At 44.9% G+C, this 26810-nt stretch overlaps 1 long non-coding RNA gene across 1 annotated transcript in view; it reads right to left on the bottom strand.

Moving 5' to 3' along the window:
• Positions 1–2692: 2692 nt before the first annotated feature.
• Positions 2693–26810, bottom strand: part of LOC146780086 (uncharacterized) — a 290713-nt gene continuing 266595 nt past the window's right edge. The window contains exon 3 of the long non-coding RNA XR_014972248.1: positions 2693–2857. This is a non-coding gene — a long non-coding RNA (uncharacterized LOC146780086). The remainder of the gene's footprint in view (positions 2858–26810) is intronic.

Below are 26810 nucleotides of genomic sequence, written 5' to 3'. Positions count from 1 at the left end.
AGGTTGTAATGACGCATCAAGGTGAGACCGGTACAGCAGCTAGGTAGAAGACAGTGGTTTTGATCAGTTACACATACACTGGATGCTAGACTCCCAGGCGTGCACATGTGTACTGTGGCCGTATCCCTATGTGCATTCATATAGCCAAAGGTGGTGTTTGAGGTACTTGTCTTGTGTAAGTTGACACGTGTGCCTTTGTGTAGCTGAAGGTGTCCCTCCATGTAAGCTGGTCTGTTAGTCACTCTAGATGTCAGTCATTGTTGTCATTGTGTCATCCAGAACGTGATATGCTGTGCACATCTCTTGGTGTATTGTATTGACATGTGTCCACTATCATCTCCAATAGGAGGAGGCCAAATTTGATTCGTCACTTGACGGTGCTGGAGGACATGGAGGATGTTGCGATCATACGCAAATGCCGCCTGGACAGAGCCACCCTGAAAACCCTTTGTGATCTGTTGGAGCCCCACCTTCAGCCACGCAGGACATATCCAACAGCTTTCACCCCTACTTATAAGGTGATGGCAGCCCTGCATTTTTTTGCCACAGGATCGTTCCAGGAGACTGTGGCCAGCTCTGGCGGGATGTCACAACCGATGTTCAGCATGGTGCTGCGTGATGTACTGTCCGCCATGATGCTATACAAGGACAGATACATCCATTTCCCCAGGGGTGCTGAATTGCCAGCTGTGAAGGGAGACGTCTATCTCCTTGGACACATCCCCAATGTTGTTGAGGCCATTGATTGCACCCATGTCGCTCTTGTGCCACCACAGGCAAGTGAGCACATTTACCGCAATCACAAGCATTACCCCTCCATCAATGTGCAGGTGGTGTGCCTGGCAGATATGACCATCTCGCAAGTGTGTGCCAAATTCCCAGGCTCGGCCCACGACTCCTACATCCTGAGGAACAGCATAGTGCCCCAGCTGATGGCTAATCTTCTTCCAGAGCGTGCATGGATTGTGGGTGAGCATGCCTAGTCGTGTGGTGTGCTGTGTGTGTGTCCTGCTCCCCTGAGACTCTGCGACATTGCAATGTCTATTTGTTTTTGTCATACCTAGGTGACTCTGCATATCTCAACCGTCCCTGGTTGCTGAGCCCACTGCGGAATCCCAGGTCCCCGGCTGATGTCCGCTACAATGAGAACCATGGGAGGACACGTTGTGTGGTGGAGCGCACTTTTGGCCTGTTCAAGTCACGTTTCCGGTGCCTGGACAAGACCGGAGGTACACTGGCATACTCGCCCGGGAAGGTGTGTCAGATTGTTGTTGCATGCTGCATGCTGCATGCTCCACAACCTAGCCATTCGCAGGGAGATTCCCCTGCTCCTGGATGATGGTAAGGACGCAAAGCCCCAGCATGCAAACCAAGCCGTGTCCAGTGATGATGACAGTGGAGAGGAGGAAGGTGTTGACCTGTGTGAACAGCTCATCACCCGCTACTTCACTTCATGGTGGGTGTCAATGTGCAACATACCCATTGTCTGATGATATTGCTGTTGTCGTGAAGGGGCATGTGAGAATTGTAGCATCAGTCAGTTGTAGACACAGTGGTGGTTGGAAATGTTTCTAGGACATGTCATTTGGGATCATCAACAGGACATGTATGTTGACACTTGGGGGCCATTGTGACATGTGCATGTTGGGTTATCCTGGTGTTAGGGCTTGTGTGATGTCTGTGATGCCACACCCAGACCAGTGACAGTTGTTCTGTTGTGTTTCCCTAGGTGCCTTCGCCTTCCCCTTGCCTACATACAGCCCATGGTCCTGGTACATTGTGATCATGTTGAAGACTGTACACCCTGCAATAAAGACGGAGCAGACACAACAACATGTGTGTGAGGATATTTTATTTACTATGGTGAGATGCAAGGGGGGTGTACATTTCCATTGGGGAGGGGGAGTGAGTAGACAGTCTTGGTAGATGAGATGGTCGAGTAGTCACCACATTGCTGTGGTGACCCAGTCCAACAGGCAGATGCCATTCACAAGGTAGTGTGGGGAAGGACAGTCCAAAGAGTCAATGCAGTGGCAGAGAGGGTTGCCATCATGGATGGCTCCGTGACTGGCGTCTGGCAGGTGCTTGGCCTCCAGATACTCCCAGGGTCTTCTTGGGACGACCCCTTCGTTGTTTGGCCTGGGGGGGGCCTGCTGCAGGGCCAGTGGAGTCTGAGGACTCACCCCTCTCTGTGGGCGCAGGGGAGGATGGTGAACTGTCATTGTGCAGCCCACCAGAGGGAAGCGGAGGTGTTGTCTGGGGCGCATGCCTGTCCCTCAGTACCGCCACTTGCTGGCCCAAGAGGTCCACGATTTGTCCCATGCGTCTGTCGATGGACCTCATCAGCAGGATGAGCTCATGCAACAGATCGTCCGACGGGCCCGTTCGTCCCTGGGCCTGTTCGTATGCGCCCAGGACTCTGGTGATGTGTTCCAGGGAGTGGGTCCCAGCCTCCTGGTGTCCCTGGGTGATCCTGCCCTCCCACCTGCCCTGCTGCCATGGACCTGTTGCCTCACCACTGTGGGCACCCGCATCCTCTCCCTGCCCTCCTCCATGGGTGGTGGGTGCAGGGCATCCTCTGAGACAGGGAGAGTGTTGCAGGCAGCACTGGTGGTGGTGGCGGTGGCCGCACAGGCCGTGACAGCAGGGGTCTGCTGTGGAGTTGTTGTTGCCGCAGATGTGGTGGGGGGGATGCTGGGGTCTTAGGACCTGTTGCTCCCTGGCACTCCAGATGGGCCGGCCTCGAGCTCCTCGTCCACGGAATCCTGGGAGTCAACATCCGAGAGTCCTTGTACCGGGGGAGGAGACTGGCTCTGCAGGTTGCTGGTGTTGTCCTCAGCAGTGAGTTCTTGGTCACCTGTGAGTCAGATAGGAAATGGTCATTGCAGTGCACCCGGCAAGCTTTGGGTTAGCTGTGTGTCATTCACTTTTTGTACACTGCACAATTAACATATCATCACATTGTTGACTGTGTGCAGTACTGTGCTCCCTGACATGATACAGTGGTACAAGCATTACTTGTCCATGGTGCGAGGTGTCAAGGCATACCATGCGAACTGTGTCCAATTGAGGTTTACTGGGACTTGTTGCCATCTAGGGCCTGGCACAACATGTGTTTAATTGTGGACTCATGGTTTAGGTGTCTGACCTAGCAGACGTCACATCTGGCCATGGACTGGCCATTGTCATCTCCTGTATCCCTTTGTCCTGTCATTTGCATATCTTGATATGTGCCACCACACATGCTTTCATATTTTGAGAATGGTCCTTGTTGCACTTGCCTCATGGTGATGCATGGTAACTAGTTGCTGTGCATGAATGTGCCCAGGCTTTCTTCTACTTGTGCATTGGTGTGTCACACTTTGGTGGTTGTGAATTACCTGTGTGCACACTGTGCTTGGCAATGGGGTAGGTATGGCTCTTTGTGCAATGTGAGGGCTGGTGTTGTCATATGGCACCATTTAATTTGGGAAAAATGGGTGGGTGCACATACTGGCTACCTACCTTTAAGTTTGTTTTGTGTACTGCAATGGCTTCCAAATGCTCCTGGGTGGGGTGGGGGAGAGATCCATCCTGCTCAGCTGTGGGGGCAGGGAGCATGGTGGGAGTAGTAGTGCAGCCCTCCCTGACACAAACACCCTCATTGTGAAGATGGCTACCTACCTGTAAGTTTGTTTGGTGTACTGCAATGGCTTCCAACTGCTCCTGGGTGGGGGAGGGATCCATCCTCCTCAGGTGTGGGACAGGGGGCATGGTGGGAGTAGTAGTGCAGCCCTCCCAGACACAAACACCCTCATTGTGAAGATGGCTACCTACCTGTAAGTTTGTTTGGTGTGCTGCAGTGGCTTCCAACAGCTCATGGGTGGGGTGGGGGATGGATCCATGCTGCTCAGGTGTGGGACAGGGGGCATGGTGGGAGTAGTAGTGCATCCCTCCCAGACACAAACACCCTCATTGTGAAGATGGCTACCTACCTGTAAGTTTGTTTGGTGTAGTGCAATGGCTTCCAACTGCACCTGGGTGGGGCGGGGTAGCGATCCATCCTGCTCAGGTGTGGGTCAGGGGGCATGGTGGGAGTAGTAGTGCAGGCCACCCACCCCCAGACACCCTCATTGTGAAGATGGCTACCTACTTGTAAGTTTGTTTGGTGTACTGCAATGGCTTCCAACTGCTCCTTGGTAGAGTGGGGGGTGGTCCATCCTGCTCAGGTGTGGGACAGGGGGCATGGTGGGAGTAGTAGTGCAGCCCTCCCAGACACAAACATCCTCATTGTGAAGATGGATACCTACCTGTAAGTTTGTTTGGTGTACTGCAATGGCTTCCAACTGCTCCTGGGTGGTGTGGGGGAGGGATTCATCCTGCTCAGGTGTGGGACAGGGGGCATGGTGGGAGTAGTATTGCAGGCCCCCCACCCCCAGACACCCTCATTGTGAAGATGGCTACCTACCTGTAAGTTTGTTTGGTGTACTGCAATGGCTTCCAACTGCTCCTGGGTGTGGGAGGGATCCATCCTGCTCAGGTGTGTGACAGGGGGCATGGTGGGAGTAGTAGTGCAGGCCCCCACCCCCAGACACCCTCATTGTGAAGATGGCTACCTACCTGTAAGTTTGTACTGCAATGGCTTCCAACTGCTCCTGGGTGGGGTGGGGGAGGGATCCATCCTGCTCAGGTGCGGGACAGGGGGCGTGGTGGGAGTAGTAGTGCAGCCCTCCCAGACACAAATACCCTCCCAGGGAAGATGGCTACCTACCTATAAGTTTGTTTGGTGTACTGCAATGGCTTCCAACTTCTCCTGGGTGGGGGGGGAGGGATCCATCCTGCTCAGGTGTGGGACAGGGGGCATGGTGGGAGTAGTAGTGCAGGCCTCCCAGACACAAACACCCTCCCAAGGAAGATGGCTACCTACCTGTAAGTTTGTTTGGTGTACTGCAATGGCTTCCAACTGCTCCTGAGTGGGGTGGGGGAGGGATCTATCCTGCTCAGGTGTGGGCCAGGGGGCCTGGTGGTTGTTGTAGTGCTGTCTGCCTGTACACATGCCCCCAGGGTTATGCTGTTAGCTATGTTTGAGGTGAATGGGAGTGTGTGAATGTTGGATCTGTGAGCCATGTTTTTGTGAGTGAGTGGTGAAGATGGATGGTGTGTGTCCTAGGTGGTGTAGCTTTGTAGTTGTGCAAGGCAGTACATAGCAGAGTGGCGGTAGTCATTTGTTTGTACTTACCAGCCTCCACTCCCCCGGCTACTCCTGTGAGACTCTCTGTATGCAGTTTGGCAAGCACCTTCTCCTCCCATTGTGTGAATGTTTTTTGTGGAATGGGAGGGCCACCACCAGTCCTCTGAGCCAGCTCACAGTTCTTGCTCCTCCTCTCCTTGACCACCCTCTTCAGATCATGCCACCGCTTCATGATCTCCTTTTTTGATCTTGGGGTGGTCCCTACTGCATTGACCCTTTGGACTATCCTAGCCCACATTTGTGTCCTTGTGGCTAATGGTTTCTGTTGGACCAGGGTACCAAAAAGCTGTGGTTCCACTCTGACTCTCTCATCTACCATGACCTTCAACTCACTCTCACTGAATTTGGGCATTTTCTGTGTGGCCATGGTGTGTGGTGTGCAAAGTGATTGTGGGTGCAAGAGTGTGAGTGGTGGTTGTGGTTGTGCTGTGTATGGTGTGTGTTGTGCAGGGGGGTTAGATGTGCTGGTTTGGAGGTGGTGGTGGTGCTGTGTGTGGTGTGGATGGTGATGTTGTGTCCTTTGCCTCTCCTGCCAGCTGGAGTATGTGTCCCTTCTCGCCTGGAGTTTTGCAAGGGATTGTGGTCATTGAAGGGGCTGGTTTTTTACTCAGCTATGTGGGTGTGTCCAATTGGGGTGTTGCTGACAGGTGTGTTGTCCTGGGATTTGTATTTTTCGTTTTGCCATGTGGTTGTGTCATTGGGGTGTGTATTGTGTATTTGGGTGGCATGACTAGTTTTCTGTGTGCAATTTTTGGCCTTCTTGTGGGGTTTTGGCTTCGTCTGCCATATTTTTGACGGTTCGTCCGCCGCGGTGGCTGTGCTTCAGCTCTTCCGCTGGCTCTCCCATTCATCCCATTGTGCGACAGTGGCAGTCGGAGATGGCGGTATGTACCGCGGGACCGTCGGGGATATACTAATTTCCGGGGCGGTGTCTCTGCTATACTTGCAGTGGGTTGTTGTTTTTCCGCCGTGACTCCGACCGCTGCGGATGGATTTTGGCCATCTCCGCCCACTACGGGTGGATATTCTGGGCCTCATACCACCGCGGTCAGATTCTTTTGGCAGTTAATGCTAATTTGGCCACCGGTTTTCCCACAGGGCTGGTGGGCAGTTGTTTTCCGCTTCCATGGCGGTCGGGGTGTTTTTCCGCCCTACATCCCAATGGACCTCTTAGTTTCCTAGAGCAAATCAATGTGCAACTCCAATTTTAACATTATTCCATTCAATTCACGATTTCATTAGCAGCGGCATAACGAGTTAATAGAATTTATCCATTATTGAAGTTGCATCATTCAAAACCTATTGGTCAATAATGTTTCATGTCTATGAATTCCAAAATAATTGGCAGGTACCAAATAAAATTGATGCACCTAAGTGAAAGAAAATTAAATCTTGGAACGGGAATTCCACAGGTGAGGGATGCGGAAACACTAAATACGAGAGGGAATCTAGTTTCTTCGCTAACTCTAGCAATCAAAACTTTCCATAGGAGTGTGATAGGCCATTGCCAAATATATCACAACTCCAAGATTCATGGAACGTATTCCCCACTAATGGTGCTCCGTACACCCTTCAACCCAATAAAAAATAAGTGAAGATTAAAATCAGTCAAAAACTGAGCAGGATCATCCATGTGAACAGTAAGGAAGGAATAAAGAAATTGAAAAGATGTATATATCCCATCATTTGTATCCAATGTGGGTTGCTAGCTCTTCTCCTGAATTGAGCTCATTCGGCCACTTCATATTGAGCTCAATAATGTATTTGGACTCTGTGACTCTTAAAAGTTTTTCTCAATCACCTCCCCTGGGGTGTGGTAGAATTCTGTCAATTCCAAAACATTCAATGAGATTACAGTTACTCTGATGTTTCTCTTGGTAATGTCTGGCCACTGGGTAACTCAAGTCGACATTTGTGATGGCTCTCATATGTTGCAAGACACAAGTTTTAAATTGCAGCTTTGTGCTGCCAACAATCTCAGGCCACACGGGCACTCCAGGACATAGATGACAAAGTAACTCGTACACGTTATGAGCTTTGTGATCTTTTTAATTCCACCTTTGTCCACCCTATAGCTGTCTTTATTATGGCTATGCTTGCAGGCCTTACACAAATTACATTTCCTGAATTTCTTCGACTTTCCTAGCCAAGTGGCAGGGCTAGATGTATTGTGGTAACTATGGACAAGATGATCTTTTAATGACTTTGATTTCCTGTAGGTCACTAAAGGGGTTGTCCCTACAGAAGACAGGATCAGTTGCCAACAATCCCCAATGTCTTTTCATTGTATGTTTCAGAGCGTTTGACTGAGTATTATAAGTGGTGATTAGTCTGGGTGCCTTGGTTTCATTTTTTTCATTTTTAGATTTTTCTTTTCTAAGGAAAAAAGGGTCTCATTCTGTGAGATGTTTCTGACTTTACCACTGACTGCTGCAATTACTTTATTCTTATATCCACGCTGATGGAACCTCTCTGTCATAACCTGTTGTTCTTTCACAAAGCCCTCTTCCGTGCTACAATTTCTGCGGGCCCGAACAAACTCACCATAGGGGATGCTATTGTGTAAAGGAACAGGATGATTGCTATTAGCTTGGAGCAGTGTATTACCCGCAGTATTTTTTCGAAAGAGACTGGTCACAATCTGTCCATTTTCTATTTTGACTGCCACATCCAGAAATTCACAATATGTTGAACTAATCTTGTGAGTAAATTTTAAATTCAGCTGATTCTTGCCCAACTCAGTAATAAATTCCTGTGCTAAGTCCACTGGCCCATCCCATATCAGGAACAGGTCTTCAATCTACCTGATCCAGATAGGGATGTGCTCAGTGAACTTGTCGTTGGTCTCAGTCCAAACCACCTGTTCCTCCACCAGCCCAGAAAAAGATTAGCCAGGCTGGAGGTGAAACAGGTGCCCATCGCTGTACCTGATTTCTGTCGGTACAATGTTTTTTTTTATAGAGAAAAATATTCTCCTTCAGACAGTAGGGCATCATGGTTATCAACATCTGTGTATGTTCCCAGAATGAAATGTGTCATTCACAGAAGAAATACATACATTCATTCACCCCTTACTGTTGATCTATAGATGTATATATTGAACAGACATCCAACGCTATCATATGATAGATATCTTCCCAAATGACATTGTGTATGCGTCTCAAGAAATCCGTACTATCCCTACAATAGGACCGTAATTTTACAACAAAGGGTGCTATGAACAGATCAAGAAAAATCGATGTATTCTCCAACAAACCTCCATTGGAGGATACTATAGGCCTCACAGGTGGTCTAATTGGATCTTTTCGAACCTTGGGCAATAAATAGAAGCAAGGTATTCGTGGATTATCTGTTTTCAGAAATTGATATTCATCTCTATCTCTATCCAACATGCCCTCAACCCACCAATCTTTTAGTAAGTCATGATATTTTGTGACAAAAGATCTATATATATCCCGCCCAATCTCTTCATAACAGTTCATATCTTTCAACTTTCGTAGGGCCTCCTGATCATACTGTTGGACATCCATAACAATCACATTCCCATCCTTTTCCGATGGTTTCACAATTATACTTTGATCTTTGGACAATGCATTCAAGGCTACTCGTTATGATTTCGTGGTTTAGGAGGTTGGTCCCTCAGTTTATTTATCTCATGGATCATGATGGCACTGAAAACTTCTACATTGTCATGTGGGACATTCAGATTAAAGGTGGATCTTGGTCTGAATCCACTCTGACATGAGGCATCGGGTCTAAATCCCAGTTCAATTAAAATTTTTCTTTTTTCTTTTACAGTTAGGTCCATCACATTTTCTTCCATTCTGTTCAGATCTAAAATCAAGTGTGCATCTCCAATACACAGATTGGATGTCTTTTCTGGTATAGGACAACTTAATTTGGTGGTTTTTGATCCAATGGCCATTTTGAAAATCTTCATCAGTTTCAACTTTTGGGTATATAGAAATAGGCTAATGCATGTTGTGACAAAGTCCATATTATAAGTAGGACAGAATGATAATCCTAATTGTAGCAAGGACTCTTCTTCTTTTGTTAATGACCTGGACGATAAATTTATCAGAGATTTATTTGGGATGGTTGAAGTAGCAGTGGAGTGAGCGACAAAAAGGGTCCTTCCTCCCCGCCGATTTTTTACTCTGAATCTTTGCTTATTCCTGCGCCTCTCCCTTTTTTTTTTTGGGACCTCTTCCTCTTGGTTTTGCTTGAGGCTTCTCCTCCTGGTCCTTTTTCTGTTTCAGAATCTGAAATTCGTGGAGGAAGGTTAGTGGACGTACTCCTAAGGGGACACTTCTTGCTTCAGTGTCAGAGCTGAGATCAGAACTTGAGCCTGTGGACACTATTTCTTGTTGTTTTTGTCTTTGAACAAGATGAAAATTTTGTTGTGCCCAATCAAAGAGCTTTGTATAGGTAAGAATCCAACCTTCCGCGTAATCTTATTTATCGCGTAAGAATTTTCGCAGTTTTTTTACTTTTATGGTGTCTTTCTAACTTTTCAATATCAATTCAAGTTGTTTACCAAAATCGATTACTGCCTTTTCGTTTTTAAATTTCTTTAGGTCCTGTCTTAATTCAGCCAATTCCTTTCGGGTAGTCTCCAGATCAATTTTCGCATACTTTATCAGCATTTCAATCATACCTTGACATGTCTTTGCCATGAACGTCGACCACTCTTTTAATAACTCCGGATTCGGATTTTCATACGTAGGAATGATCGATATTCTGAGTCCTCTATTGACTTCAATATAGTTGGTGAGTGACGTCACCTCCCACCATTTTTTAAGTTCTCTCTTTGATAGTTTTTCGAATAGTGCAAGTTTCTGTTTCAATGATGGCTCTGTCGCATTACCACTTGTTCCTGGCACAGATGGAATACTTTCAGAGTCTAATTCTTCGTCAAATAACAAGAGGGCTTCAGCCTTCCTGATAGTTTCCCATTCATTCATAATTTTAAAAGAATATGTACAAACAACGTGTCCTCAGACGCCCTGCGCAATACAGTCACGGGCGTTACGTCTGCTCCAAATTCCAACTGATTATAGGGCAACACAAATAATAAATGTGGACAGGTAAAATGAGGTTGACACTAACCCCCGCCCTCCGGCACAAGATTAGTACAACTTTCATAAACCCCCACCTCGCTCGCTCGCTTACCCACAGTGGATCAATCGATAACCAGGGAGCAGCGGGAACGGCTTCAAAATTTGTTCAACAACTTGTCACTGATGCTGTTCCTCCTCCTTCCGACGTCGGTGCCTGTAGCGGTAATGACACCCGCTTGAAGTATCCGAAAATATAAATATCCAGGGACTCCAGAATAGATCATGCGGCACACCAAGAGAACAGCACAAAGGTTTATTGTGCATACAACAACGTGTTTCGGTGAAGCTTTTTTCAAGTTGTGTGACCTGCGCCCAATCTACCGTAAAAATACAGGTCATGGTGCATAGACATAGACAACACATTAAGATTCCAAGAGTAAATCAATGTGCAACTCCAATTTTAACATTATTCAATTCATAATGCCTCCGAATCATTACGCCAATACAGCATGGAATAAAATATCCAAACAATAAATTAAGAAAGGATTTTGAAAACTTCCACCTTGCAATGCTAGAGCTATTAACATAGAGGACAGACCCCAGTAGTCATGGCCATATCCAGTGTTGCTGCAATACGCCTTAGATATCGAAAGCGGACTGTCGATACAAGCTGCCCTATTGCGCGATAAAAAACCATATCCCTTAAATTATATACATATTTACATTGTATACATTTAAATCTAGTCTGCAATTGCGCATAGAGCAGCCAGATCACGGGTAATGTATATATATGTATGAAATGTTCAGTTTTCCAATCAGATGGCACTACATCAGAAGATAGTGTAGAGACATTTTATTATTAAATTAAAAAATGATATAGTTTATAATGAGTGTGCACTATTAACACATAGGGTTAATGAAAAATAAAATTGTAGTAGGAAACCATATGTACTCGTACAAGGACTGAAATAGCTAGCAGCATTGCCTCACAAGCTGCAAACTGACTTGATTAGAGACACCTAATGTGTAAAACATATTTATTTCTTGACCTCTCCATGAACATGTTTTTCAAAATAAATAATGATTGCATAAAATGTTTTATATAGTTCCACAGAATGTTTCTAGATACACAAATATCACTGTTAAGAAATGATTTGAAATCACCCTTTTAAAAAGGGTAATGAAGAGTTCATATATGAAGATGCGGCATTTTTTTTTAGAATATGAATGGGTGCTATGGTAAATGTTTTCTTTTGGTTATATTGATACATAGACCATTGTTAAGAAAATTGATATTAGAAGGTTAGAAATTTAGCTAATATGTTGGAAAGTAGACTCGAATGGAAGAACGACCCATCTGAACTGAACTGCTAACCAACATAGTTGCAAACTTAATATTGCTGTCTGTAAACTATTGTATTCCTGTCAGAAGATGAGGAGTGATCCTGTTCCCATGAAAGCATCAAAAGCTTATTTGCTGGCTGGAGTAGGAAGGGGTAACATGTTGCAAAAACTTCAGAACGTGTAGTCTGTAATAGTGTGCGGTCCTAGAGTAGATTAACACACACTTCTTTTACAACTTCTCTTACTGATTTTCCATTTGTCCTTATCCCAGGTTGCTTCGAGACTCTACTGAGTTTCTTGAACCTCTATTTATTGGAAGTTCTGTTTTGATAGATTTCTGATAAATTGAGCTGACTTTAATGCTAAAGCTTTATGCGTTTTCTCACTCTCTCGAAGTACAACTCTTTATGGGTTTTGACTGACACTTTTCCCCCGATTCTTAGAATAGGTATCCTTTGCTTTATGGAATGCGCTTAATGCATTTTATTAAAATTTTATTGATTGTTTATTGATTCATTATTGACTTCTAATAAGATTCTAATTGATGAATTTAACTTGTGACTGAATAAAAATTATTTACTGAAAGAGTTGACATATAAAACCCTTCAACTCATACCAAACTCCCTTTATTGTCTGAAAATAGTTAAATGATTGTGATTATTATGTATGTGATGTACAACTTCTGATCTTTCTCTAAAACAACAGCAAAGTTCCATTTGTCTCGGAGGTAACTAAAGAGTGGGAATTAGCCCGTTTGATGATACACCAAGATTCTTTAATTTAGAAAATGATTCCCGCTCTAGCAATAGTGAGAGATTACAAACAGATTGGAGGGGACGCGCTAGGTGATTTGATGCTAGCTTCCAAACCTTGAGAGGCAAAGGATCTAAGGGTGTAACTGAGGATAAAGAATTGGCCAGTCTACAAGACTCTTTGGCATTGAGCGAGCCAAGACTTGTAATTGTGTGATATGGACTGTCCATCTTAAATCCCTGTTGAATGGGGTCAGATTGTAAATCTAAATAAATGGGATTAACTGGGGTGGTGAGACTCATAATTATATGTGCAACCTTTTCCCCAAAATAAACTGAGACAAAGTCACACAGCTGTTGGGAATGTTCAACTGTATTGGAAGTGTTTGATTGTTTTCTTAGAGACTGCATAACAGAAAAACGTTATTTAGAGGTGTTGAATGCATTGAGTATTGTCCTAGTATAATACTTTGCTTTAACAACATATATGCATGCATTATAACGTTTTTGAGCTCTTCTTAATTTGGTCTTGTGTGAAATTGGGTTATTCTTTGAGGGGGTGAAGACCCTACTCACTCAACAACCCCAATCCTTGACAGGAGCCACAAAAGTCCCTAAATGAACTTGTGCTAAACCCGCTTGTATCTCAGCACAAAGTTTGAAGAACTTGAATAGCAATAAACCACTGAACACTGCCTGGAGTGCCGTTCATTTTGTTCTGAACCTGACAAGTGGAGTCTGGTAATATATCTATATATATCTATCTATATCTATGTATCTTTCGATATATATCTATATATATCTATATATCTATCTTTCTCTCTATGTGTGTGTATATATATATATATATATATATATATATTATCTACTGGCGGTCGCCAGTAGATAGTTATAGTTAGGACCGAGTTCCCATAGGAAATCTGAAAATTCTATTTTGAATAACTTTGGCGCCGGTTGACTTATCTTCGTGAAATTTTCAAAACAAATGCGGCGCTCCGCTCAGCTCCTACCCTGAACGTCTCGGGTTGATTCGTCAAGCGGGGGCTGAGAAAAAAGGGGGGTCCCAAAACGCGTTTTCCCCATGCATTTTCCCATAGGACCTTTAGTCGAAGGTACAGCCCGAACGGCTGAACAGAATTATTTGAAATTTGGCAAAGAGGTAGTCCTCAGGTCAGGCATGTGCCTTTTGCTTAAATGGTGTAAATCCGTTCAGTAGTTCCTGAGAAAATCAAAAGTAAAATCACATATATATCTGGGCGGAGCCTAACCACACATCTTATCGTGAGATCTGATTGGCTGTCAGCACTTCATCCAAGAAGTGTTGGCAGCCATCTTGGGACCAATATACATGATAGCAGCTCATTAAAAAGCATTGCAGTTAATAGAAGGTTTTAAGACTTTAGTTACATTATAAATCATTTGTTGATGGTACCATACTCATTTTAGGAATTGTGGAGTGTTCTAAGGTGATTTTACCATGTGAAAAAGCCTTCTGCTGTGATATCATGAATCATGTTTGAGAGAAAACTATTTTCTCATGCTTTTCCCACAGAGGTTTGGAAGGTGATCTATAAGCTAACTGAGAGCATATTTTCTGTAAATTCACATTATCTTTCTCAGTCATGTGAGAATGAAGTCTGACATTCTCAGTAAAACATGTGCATCCAACAAGGGCAGAGACTGTCAGTTGATTCCTTTGTGTTCTACTGCAGCTTCCCAGAGTGTTCTAAAGAACAACTAGAGCGCTAACAGTCCTACTTATGACAAACGTATGGCACACCTGAAGCCATCTTGGTTGGAATAAAGTGGTAATTCTTAAAACATTTAATTTAAAAAGGAACAAAATGAGGGGGTTCATTTTGCCATAGAAAGTATGATTAGTGCTGCAGAAAGAAAAATTAGGGCACATTTTGAGTGACTTCTCAAATCCTCTTCTATTTCATTAAAAAATTCTGACATGCAGACTGAAACGTGCACTTTCAATACCAGCAGCAGACTTCCCTGGTGAGCAGTAGCTTTACTACAGTGATCTAATAAGCAACTAGAGTGCTAACATTCTGAATTTATGGCAAATTTGTGACACATCTGAATGCCTTCTTGATGGAATCAAAGTAAAAAACTTAAAGTATTTCCTACTGAGGAGACTGTAGTAAATGAGGAAATTAGGAAACATCATAACAAATAAGTCTCCCAAAATGGCCACCAGAGACAAAAGTGCCCAGATGTAGCCAAAATATCACCCAGATGTAGCCCAAGTATAGCCCAATGACAGAATGTCCCAGAGTGTTCTAGCGAACAACTAGAGCGCTAACAATCTTACTTATGACAAGAGTATGGCACACCTGAAGCCATCTTGAATGGAATAAAGTGGTAACACTTAAAACATTTAATTTACAAAGGAACACAATGAGGGGATTCATTTTGCCATAGAAATTATGATTAGTGCTGCAGAAAGAAAAATTAGGGCACATTTTGACTTCTCAAATCCTCTTCTATTTCATAAACAAATTCTGACATGCAGACTGAAACATGCACTTTGAATACCAGCAGCAGACTTCCCTGGTGAGCAGTAGTTTTACTACAGTGATCTAATGAGCAACTAGAGTGCTAACATTTAGAATTTATGGCAAATGTGGGACACATCTGAATGCCTTCTTGATGGAACCAAGTAAAAAACTGAAAGTTTTCCTACCGAGGAGACTGCAGTAAATGAGGAAATTAGGAAACTTCATAACAAATAAATCTCCCAAGATGGCCACCAGAGACAAAAGAGCACAAATGTAGCCCAAATATCACCCAGCTGTAGCCCAAGTATAGCCCAATGACAGAATGTCCCAGAGTGTTCTAACAAACAACTAGAGCGCTAACAGTCTTACTTATGACAAAAGTATGGCACACCTGAAGCCATCTTGATTGGAATAAAGTGGTAACACTTAAAACATTTAATTTACAAAGGAACAAGATGAGGGGGTTCATTTTGCCATAGAAATTATGATTAGTTCTGCAGAAAGAAAAATTAGGGCACATTTTGACTTCTCAAATCCTCTTCTATTTCATAAACAAATTCTGACATGCAGACTGAAACATGCACTTTGAATACCAGCAGTAGACTTCCCTGGTGAGCAGTAGTTTTACTACAGTGATCTAATGAGCAACTAGAGTGCTAACATTCAGAATTTATGGCACATGTGTGACACATCTGAATGCCTTCTTGATGGAAAAAAAATAAAAAACTGAAAGTATTCCCACTGAGGAGACTGCAGTAAATGAGGAAATTAGGAAACTTCATAACAAATAAATCTCCCAAGATGGCCACCAGAGACAAAAGAGCCCAAATGTAGCCCAAATATTCCCCAGATGTAGCCCAAGTATAGCCTAATGACAGAATGTCCCAGAGTGTTCTTAAGAACAACTAGAGCGCTTACTGTCTTACTTATGACAAAAGTATGGCACACCTGAAGCCATCTTGATTGGAATAAACTGGTAACACTTAAAACATTTAATTTAAAAAGGAACATAATGAGGGGGTTCATTTTGCCATAGAAATTATGATTAGTGCTGAAGAAAGAACAATTAGGGCACATTTTGAGTGAATTCTCAAATCCTCTTCTATTTCATAAAAAAATTCTGATATGCAGACTGAAACATGCACTTTTAATACCAGCAGCAGACTTCCGTGGTGAGCAGTAGCTTTACTACAGTGATCTAATGAGCAACTAGAGTGCTAACATTCAGAATTTATGGCAAATGTGTGACATATCTGAATACCTTCTTGATGGAATCAAAGTAAAAAACTGAAAGTATTTCCTACTGAGGAGACTGCAGTAAATGAGGAAATTAGGAAACTTCATAACAAATAAATCTCCCAAGATGGCCACCAGACACAAAAGAGCCTAAATGCAGCACAAATATCACCCAGATGTAGCCCACATGTAGCCGAATGACAGAAGTGTGCATAACACTTATTTTTTGTGTATTTGCAGTTTTATATAGTGCAGACTTGTCAGGTATTGGAATGCTTTACATGAGCATTGGTTACATCACACAAGATCAAATTCATTTTGGTTGTAGACATGGGGAGATTAAGTGATTTGACCACAATCACAGAATGTTGAGCTGAAGCAGAAACTCCAACCTGGTTCCCCAGTTGCAAAGTCTGCAGCTCTGGAAGTAACACCACATCCTCTCGCCAAGGTGCAACATTTAATCAAGTGGTCAACTGGATAAAAAAACATAAAGATTACAAATAATTTAAAAGTTCTTTGTCGCTATTTGAAAACTCAGAAAATATGTCCTCATTTTAGTTTTTTAGAGCACTAACCATAATTGCAAATAAGACCCTCTCATTTATGTAATTTCTAACGGAAATACTCTAGGTATTACAGTTTTGATTACATCAAGATGACGTCAGGCGTTCCACACTTTTGTAATAAATATAGAATGTTAGCAATCTAGTTGTTCATTGGGATACTGTTGAGAGGCAGAGGCCAGGGGCATGTCTCTGAAAATTGAAGGCAGGTAGGAGAGTGCAGAGGAAACAATTTGACCACACTGGGCAGGCAGGAAGGGCAGTGGCAGCACAACAGACTATGGAGGGCAGTGGAAAGGGGGGCAGGGGCAACAAACCAACAATACAGGACTGGCAAGAGAGGCTGTGGCAATATAATAGACCATTGTGGGCAGAAGGAAGAGGCAGTGGTAGTACTGCCATACATGCCAACAGACCCGTTTCAGCCAGGAAACGTCCAATGTTTTTAAGCTCAAATGGGCTTTATTTGATCTGTCTCCTGTCTACAATCTCCTCTTTTTCAATGTAACTCAAAGGGGAAAATCAATACCCCAGTTTTTTTTTCAAAATCTCCCTCTTACCAAGTTCAAAATGTTCGCAAGTATGGTACATTGAATCATGGTAGGCAGGAGGAATTGGGGTAGGGACATGGACTCGGATAACAGAGGACAGGAGGGACATGGAGAGGTGCACCAAACTGACCCTACAGGGCAGGCATCAGGGTTTGCAGCAGCACAATACACCACACAGCGCATGCGGGACGGGAGTGCAGCACAACAATCCATAGAAAGCAATAAGGAGGAGACAGGACCATGCACATGGACAACAGAGAACAGATGGGAAAGAGGCAATGGTAGCTAGCTGACTATAATGGACAGACAGGAGAGAAAGCTGCAGCATAACAGACCATAAAGAGCAGGAGGGACGGATCAGGGGCATTACAATGGAACAGACAAGCCAGGAGGGAGGGAATAGGGGGTCTGCACATGGAAACAGAGGGCTGGGGGCAAGGTGGGAGGGCAGGAGCAGCAAGATGACCATGGAGGTCAGGCAGGATGGGCACTAGAAACAAGACACACCATGTAGCGCAACAATGAGACTATGGTGGCATACACACACCATGGAGGGAAGGTGGAAGGGGGTCGGGGACAGCTAGCTGACCACACAGGGAAGGTGGGAGGGGCCATGGCAGCACAGAAGACCATGCATGGCAAGCGGGAGGGTTAGAGGCAGCACAATGGCTATGATGGGCAAGAAGGAGGGTGCAGGGGCATGCACAAAGGACCATGGAGGATAGAAGGGAGGGTCAGGACCTGGGCACAGACAAGAGAGTTCAGGGGAAGGGGCCTCACAACAGACCGCGCAGGGCAGGCAGGAGGAGCAGTTGCAGCACAACAGATCAGGGAGGGCAGAAGGGTGTGGCAGCAAAATGGACCATGGAGGACAGGAGGAAGGCGATAGGGGCATGACATATGGACAGGCAGGGTGGAGGTAGCAGGGACAGGTTACAGTCATCTGACAATGCTAGGCAGGTGGGAGGGGAGTGGCAGCTCAACAGAACACTCAGAGTAGATAGGAGTGGCTGGTCCATGGAACATAGTGGGCAAAAAGGATGGAGCAGGGGCATGCAGAAAGACATTGGAGGGCAGAGGGAAGGAGAATAGGGGCAGCAAGCTAAGCACAGAGGCTAAGCAGGAGGTCAATGATGGGCCATAGAATTGGGCAATGGAGGGCAGGAGGAGTGGACTGGTACATCATGCTCAATGGAGGGCAGTGGCAGCACATCAGACCATGCATGGCAGGAGGAAGGAGGCTAGTCGATGGATTCAGACAACAGAGGATAGGGAGGAGGTGGATGGGGCAGCAAGCTAACTGTTCAGAGAAGGTGGGTATTAGGAACTTTATTGTTTTTAAAATGTGTGTCTGTGCGAACTACTTAAAATATGAACAAGTATGCAGCATAATCTCACTTTTATTCAGGAAGAAGAGGACGTTTGTGACTGTGACTCCGGGCTCACTTGGCAGAAACACCCCCTGACCCTCCACCCCCATGGCAAAATGTAATGCCCGTGAAAAGGGTAGGTGGACGCAGTGTTATATAGAACATAGTCCTGAGAGCACGATTGAAAATGAAAACTAGATGTAGTATATGTTATAAACTATGCACCAAAAAGTGTGATATAAGATGAACCGGGGCGTGAAATATAATATGCAATACATTGTGCGCAATGACAGATTCATTGGAGAGCGCGAGATAGCACAGGCACTAGCGCGTGCTATGCGATATGCGCCTTGGAGTGTAATATGCACAGGGCAGTGTTGTGTAACATAACTAGTCTCTAAAGTTGTAATATAAAATATGTGCTGGGGAGTGTAACGTTGGATATGCACTGTCACAAAGATATGGATCCCAGATTGTAATATGTATGGCATAGCGCTGTGCGTTATAACATACACATCGAGGAAGGCACGTTAGATGGGGCAATATAACCCGTGCAAAGGCAAGTGTGGCATGACATATTCACGGGGTGGTGTTACAGTGCACATGGGCTAGAGAGTGTCACAGCATACGCACTAGCTGGTGGAATACAACACAGAGGTGTGAGGCAATCGGCGGGCACTGGTGGGTGTAACACAGCATTGGGCTCAGCCAGGAGCACGCTGTGACTCTCAAGTGAGGTTCGTCTCCTTTCCAGAGAGTAAAATAAAAAGTATTACACATCCGGCGGTGGATGTGTTTTTTATTAACCGTGAGGGGGGTTTCTTGCATAGTTTGGTCGAATTTTTGTCGAATCCCCTTTGAATGGCTTGGTGTGCGTGTATATTAAATGTGCCCGTCAATAGCTACCCATGTTTGTATAAATAAACGACAAGGGTGTCTACTTGGAGAGTACCCACCGGCGGGGGCATCGGGATTAGGCACGGTAGGGCGTCAGACACGTCAGAGCTTCACTAGCGGTGTAAATACATTCCATGTGGGTTAATTCTATGCATAGTCGCCTTTTAATGAATATCACGCAAATCGTCATGGTGATAGGTACATACGGTTTGTCCAGCATGTCCTAGGTGTTTGTATAAGTATATATATTTTTAAAATAATAAAAAACAAAGGCCGGCCCCGGGGGATGGGGTCCCCGGAGCCATAAGTGGCCTGATGAGGGGGGCAACGCAGCCCCCTCCTAAAGAATTTAAATAAAAAAAGGCCATGACCCGGGGGTTGGGGTCCCCGGGGCCGATTAAGGCCTTGGGATGGCCAAATTAATTTTTTTCAAAAAAAAATTAGGGTGCAGGCCCAGGGCCAGTAAATTAGAAAAAGAAGGGGGGCCACACAGCCCTCCTTCTTAAAAACATAAAATAAATAAAAGATCGGCATCGCGCTAGAGGTCACGCCCCCTCCCTTGCAGCACCCTGCAAACGCGCCCCTTGGCCAGTTGTAAGTTGGGGAATTAATTCCCCTTCAATACTGAGGGTCCCTGAGGGCCAACTAGCCCAACAGGTATCTCCAGTGTGCGCCAGGGAGCTGCGTTGCAGAGAGGTGTTCTGAGGCCACGCCCCTTTTTACACCTCTATGCAACGCAGCTCTGTGGCGCTTACTGGAGGTACCTAGTGAGCTAGTTTGACCCTAGCGACCCTTAGGATTCAAGGGGGCTTAATCTCTCAATTTAGAACCGCCACAGGGCGCGTTTACAGAGTGGTGAACGGAGGGGACGGGGCCTGAGGTGACGTGTGCAAACACGCCCTGTGGCGCGTTTTAAGTTGGGGAAATAATTCCCTTTCAATCCTGAGGGCCCCTGGGAGCTAACTAGCCCACCAGGTGCTTCCAGTAAGCGCCACTGAGCTGCGTTGCAGAGAGGTGGTCCAGGCCTTGCCACTTTTTACACCTCTCTGCAACACAGCTCTGTGGCGCATACTGGAGGTACCTAGTGGGCTAGTTGGACCCTAGGGACCCTCAGGATTCAAATGAACTTAATCTCCCAACTAAAAATGGCCACAGGGCGTGTTTACACAGTGGTGAAGGGAGGGGACGGGGCCTGAGTTAACGTGTGCAAACAAGCCCTGTGGCGCGTTTTAAGTTGGGGAAATAATTCCCCTTCAATCCTGAGGGCCCCTGGGGGCTAACTAGCCCACCAGGTGCTTCCAGTAAGCGCCACTGAGCTGCGTTGCAGAGAGGTGGTCCAGGCCGTGCCACTTTTTACACCTCTCTGCAACGCAGCTCTGTGGCGCATACTGGAGGTACCTAGTGGGCTAGTTGGACCTTAGGGACCCTCAGGATTCAAATGAACCTAATCTCCCAACTAAAAACGACCACAGGGCGTGTTTACACAGTGGTGAAGGGAGGGGACGGGGCCTGAGTTAACGTGTGCAAACAAGCCCTGTGGCGCGTTTTAAGTTGGGGAAATAATTCCCCTTCAATCCTGAGGGACCCTGGGGGTTAACTAGCCCACCAGGTGCTTCCAGTAAGCACCACTCCGCTGCGTTGCAGAGAGGTGGTCTAGGCCGTGCCCCTTTTTACATCTCTCTGTAACGCAGCTCTGTGGCGCTTACTGGAGGTACCTAGTGGTCTAGTTGGACCCTAGGGACCCTCAGGATTCAAGGGGACTTAATCTCTCAATTTAGAACCGCCACAGGGCGCGTTTACAGAGTGGTGAACGGAGGGGACGGGGCCTGAGGTGACGTGTGCAAACACGCCCTGTGGCGCGTTTTAAGTTGGGGAAATAATTCCCTTTCAATCCTGAGGGCCCCTGGGAGCTAACTAGCCCACCAGGTGCTTCCAGTAAGCGCCACTGAGCTGCGTTGCAGAGAGGTGGTCCAGGCCTTGCCACTTTTTACACCTCTCTGCAACACAGCTCTGTGGCGCATACTGGAGGTACCTAGTGGGCTAGTTGGACCCTAGGGACCCTCAGGATTCAAATGAACTTAATCTCCCAACTAAAAATGGCCACAGGGCGTGTTTACACAGTGGTGAAGGGAGGGGACGGGGCCTGAGTTAACGTGTGCAAACAAGCCCTGTGGCGCGTTTTAAGTTGGGGAAATAATTCCCCTTCAATCCTGAGGGCCCCTGGGGGCTAACTAGCCCACCAGGTGCTTCCAGTAAGCGCCACTGAGCTGCGTTGCAGAGAGGTGGTCCAGGCCGTGCCACTTTTTACACCTCTCTGCAACGCAGCTCTGTGGCGCATACTGGAGGTACCTAGTGGGCTAGTTGGACCTTAGGGACCCTCAGGATTCAAATGAACCTAATCTCCCAACTAAAAACGACCACAGGGCGTGTTTACACAGTGGTGAAGGGAGGGGACGGGGCCTGAGTTAACGTGTGCAAACAAGCCCTGTGGCGCGTTTTAAGTTGGGGAAATAATTCCCCTTCAATCCTGAGGGACCCTGGGGGTTAACTAGCCCACCAGGTGCTTCCAGTAAGCACCACTCCGCTGCGTTGCAGAGAGGTGGTCTAGGCCGTGCCCCTTTTTACATCTCTCTGTAACGCAGCTCTGTGGCGCTTACTGGAGGTACCTAGTGGTCTAGTTGGACCCTAGGGACCCTCAGGATTCAAGGGGACTTAATCTCCCAACTTAAAACGGCCACAGGGCGTGTTTACACAGTGGGGAAGTGAGGGGATGGGGCCTGAGGTGACGTGTGCAAACACGCCCTGTGGCGCGTTTTAAGAGGTAGTTTTAATCCCCTGCCCTATTATATATTAGGGGCTTACAGAGAAGGTCATGCTGATCACAGCGGGACCCCAACGCATAGTGTTCCCTAGTGTATGTAGGTTTTTTTTTTACTGTTTTCTGAGTGTCTTTTAACATAGCACTGGCTCTAGGACTGGTTAGTCAGACTCAGTTACCACCAGTATCCGTCTGAAAAAGTTGAGGGTACAGGATGATTTTGCAACAAGGCTTCTTTCTGCTCTTCTGTTTGTTCTTTCTGCACGTTATCCTTCTTCCTGCACTTTTCTTCGTCTTTGAGGACTTCTGTTGCTTCTTTCTGCATTTCTTTATTTTCTTTCTGTGTGTTTTTTCTTCTTTCTTCACATGTCCTATCTCTGTAGGCATAGTTAGAAATTAGCATTTAAAAAACCTTTGAAATTCACTGAAAAAACCATAGGTTTCAGGCACGTTATAGTTAGGAATTAGTATTTAAAAAACCTTAGAAATTCACTGAAAAAACCATAGGTTTCAGGGTTGTTATAGTTAGCTGGACTTTTCACTTGTACAAAACCATTGAAATTCCCCCGTTATAGTTAGTTCAGCTAACTATAACTCGCGCACCCGCAATGCACTGCTGATGACGTCGCATATTACATCACTCATGACATGGTCAGTGACATCACTCATGACATCACTGATGACATCACTGATGACATCATCCTTGTGATAGATTGGCAGACCTCCTCTTCCCCTAATATAACCTTTGATACACACATTCAAAAATAGAAACTACAATGTTCAAAACAATGGACATACCAATACCAGTTACAACAACCTATTCAGTAATTCTAAGATCCACATACACATCCACTCATTCACCAACAGTCCTATACAGTCACTCATACATGTACTCACTCATCATATGTACTCACACACCTATACATCCTGTTACACAACGCCACTCATCCATAGAGTTACTCACACACACATAGTCACTCATGCTAATAAAGAATCAAACATCCATTTACTTGCATATACAGTTATACACACACCACCACACTCACTTCTACAGAAACTTACACATACTTAGTCTTTTAAACAATCACTTATAGAAACACATACTTATTCATACAGGAACTCTTTCAATCTCTCACTCTCACATATACTCACTTATATACACCAATAGTCACATATACTAGTTTAAAACATATGTAGTTACTCATAAAGACACTATTGAGACAGTCTATCACTCACTAACATACCCATGCACACACTCATCCACCCATACAGTCCTGCACACATGCTGTCTTCAACACATACAAGCAGTGAGTCACTCATTCATGCACCTATGCACTACGTAATACCCCCCACCGAACCATACAGACACTCAGACACTCATACTGATACTCAAAAAACCAACTAATAACCTATATAGACACTCATGTAGCTACTCACCAACACATGCAGCCACTTATACACAAAGTGAGAGACTGATACAGATATTTACACATTTAAACATTACTCACTAAGCCATGTATTCACTAAGATACACTTAATCAGTCAGTTATAAAAGACATTTTTAAAAAAACAAATCATCCATTTAGACACTTATATACCCATTTATTCTTCCATCGACCTCGAGATATACATATATAAAACATATGTAATTTTCAGAAAAACACACATTCACTGGATGATGTCATCAGTGATGTCATTTGAGATGTCATCAGTGATGTCATGAGTGATGTCACTGACCATGTCATGAGTGATGTAATATGTGACGTCATCAGCAGTGCATTGCGGGCGCGCAAGTTATAGTTATCTGAACTAACTATAACGGGGGAATTTCAATGGTTTTGTACGAGTGAAAAGTCCAGCTAACTATAACGCCCCTGAAACCTATGGTTTTTTCTGTGAATTTCTAAGGTTTTTTAAATGCTAATTCCTAACTATAACGTGCCTGAAACCTATGTTTTTTTCAGTGAATATATATATATATATATCCAATTACGCTCCCTTGTGCACTTGGCGCACAAACAGACAGGTACGGACAACTTTATTTGCTGGTGCCAGATATTACTTTATTTGATTCAAGTTAATGTGCAATGCTCCTTCATGTATATATACATATATATTCCTTCACCCATTGGTAGTTGCCAACTCACAGCCTAATCACCGGCTGTGCCGATAATTGGAGTCTGTGCGCTGATGCGAAAGGACGCCACAAAGTAAAGTAGAGAACGACACGTGCACTCGGTATCAGTGACATGTATTTATTATTCCAAAAAGCAGAAGTGTCTACATCTACGCTTTTTAGCTGGAAAGCAGCCTTGATCACATTGATCATTGTGATCAAGGATGGTTTTCAGCCGAAACACGTAGATGTAGACAGTGCTGTTTTTTGGAACTATAAATATATTTTGCTGACACTGAGCGCACGTGTCGTTCTCTACTTTACTTTGTGGAGCCCTTTGGATATATATATATATGGTTTAAAAAGAACAAGCAACTGACCACTCCATATATCATGTGATCAAGATCCTGACTGGGTCGAAACGTGTCATGATGGAGGCTTGCTGTCATGAAATATTTTATGCCTCATCAACAGATGGTGTGGCTCGTTTTCACTCTCTTGGATGCTGAGAGTGTGTTGTCCTTTGGATATATGTGAGTGGTGACACATCTGCACAGGAGCCCGACCCATGAGGAAGGGTGTTCTTTTGGGCGCAACATGGAGATGGCAGTGTAATATGCAAGAACTCCCAGCAGCTACACTGTTTGATGACAGGATTGAATTAACAACGCTGCCAGTGGATGGTGCCAGAGCCTAGTGTTTGTGGGATTCCTGGATACCAGTAGCGTAGCCAGGGTTTGCCTGGGGAGATGCCCCAGCACATTGCCAAGGTGTTTGACTGAAATACGGAACATTCAGTAGAGGTCCGTCTCTTTAATATTTGAGACTATGTTGCAATTACTCCTTATCAGTTGCGGAGGATACTGTTATCACCGGGCACCACATGAAATTATTTCTAGAGGCTGGAAGGTGAGTTTTTGAAACAAATTTGATGAGTGTTAAAGATCGAGTAAAGTGTTACCATTGAGGGAAAAGGACACAGGGAACATAATTACTGGCACACATGCATGGGATTATGGTCATTGTGGTCACTGAACCAAAGTGAGGAGTTGAAATCTTTACAATGTAATAATCTGGGACCAGTGTATTTGGTGGACAATATTTAACTGTGAAAACTATCTGAACGTTGCACTAGCACTACAAATGTATTGTATTTGGAATATCACTACAATCACTTTGGGGCATATCAGCAAGGGCCAGCGATAATTACCGCTAAGCGCGCTTACCGCAAGGATAATTACCGCCGGCTAACGCTGAATTCTATTGCCTAGATAGCGTCCTATCAGCAACGCTTATCTCCAAAGCGATAGAATTCCATGCGCAAGCTGCCAAATGTGCGATTATCGCTGCAAATCCAGCGATAATCACACAACGTTTGACGATAGCATGATGATTGGGCAGGGCAGACTTAGCCATCATATCCACCTTCCATTGGATATAATGGCTAAGTCAGATGAAAAGCAGGCGTAAGAAAAGTAGTGATAAGCACGGTTAGCGCTACTTTTCTTATCGCTCTGCAGGTTAGCGTGAGGCTAGATAATTGGAGAAATGTCAGTTAGCGACATTTCTCATGTTATTTTGGGGAGGAATGCCCACTTTGCATCTCATTAGAGATGCAAAGCTAGGCGTTAATGAAAAGGGCGCTGAGGCATGGATTCACGCAATAGCGTGACCTTGCTAATAGTGCGATACAATTATCGCCGCTTTCCGGTTGTCTTGATGATAAGCCCCTTTGTTTTCTATATATGCGTTTGAGTCCTTTCTCAGTGTTTATGTACTTGTACGGTTTAAAAAGAACGAGCACTGACCACTCCATATGCTAAGAGATCAGGACCCTGACTGGGTCGAAATGCGTTATGATGGATGGCTTGCTCTTATGAAATATTTTATGCCTCATTACCAGATGACTGTGAAGTCTGAAACGTGTTAGGCCTCATGTTAATTAATTCAATATAAGTTGCTGGTTTTGATGCAATTTGTGAATATTGAAACTGCTGACACTCGGGTGTCTCCTCCTGATAGACTGTATAATATAGTCATTCAAATTGAAGGTGACATACAACGTACAATTCAAGGTTTTTTTTGGGATATATCGGAATCAGGTTGGCTGGGATAAATTGTCTCCCGGCCAAGAGATTCCGTTGCAGACTACGCCCCAACCTCAACCCCAATACCCCATGCGTCGCGAAGCTAGACCTCACGTCGCGTCGATCCTTTAACAATTGGAATATCAAGGAGTAATCGAAACATGTGTGTCACCTATGAATAATCCTTTGTTCACTGTGACGAAGCCTGACGGGTCGTACTGCCTAGTTTTGGATTACCGGCATTTAAACTCTCATTGCCGGACATGTGCAGTACAA

This window comes from Triturus cristatus, chromosome 12 (genome assembly GCF_964204655.1).
Source record: "Triturus cristatus chromosome 12, aTriCri1.1, whole genome shotgun sequence".
NCBI lineage: Eukaryota > Metazoa > Chordata > Amphibia > Caudata > Salamandridae > Triturus > Triturus cristatus.
The sequence above is the reverse complement of the archived record's forward strand: the minus strand, read 5'-3'. Positions and strand labels throughout refer to the sequence as shown.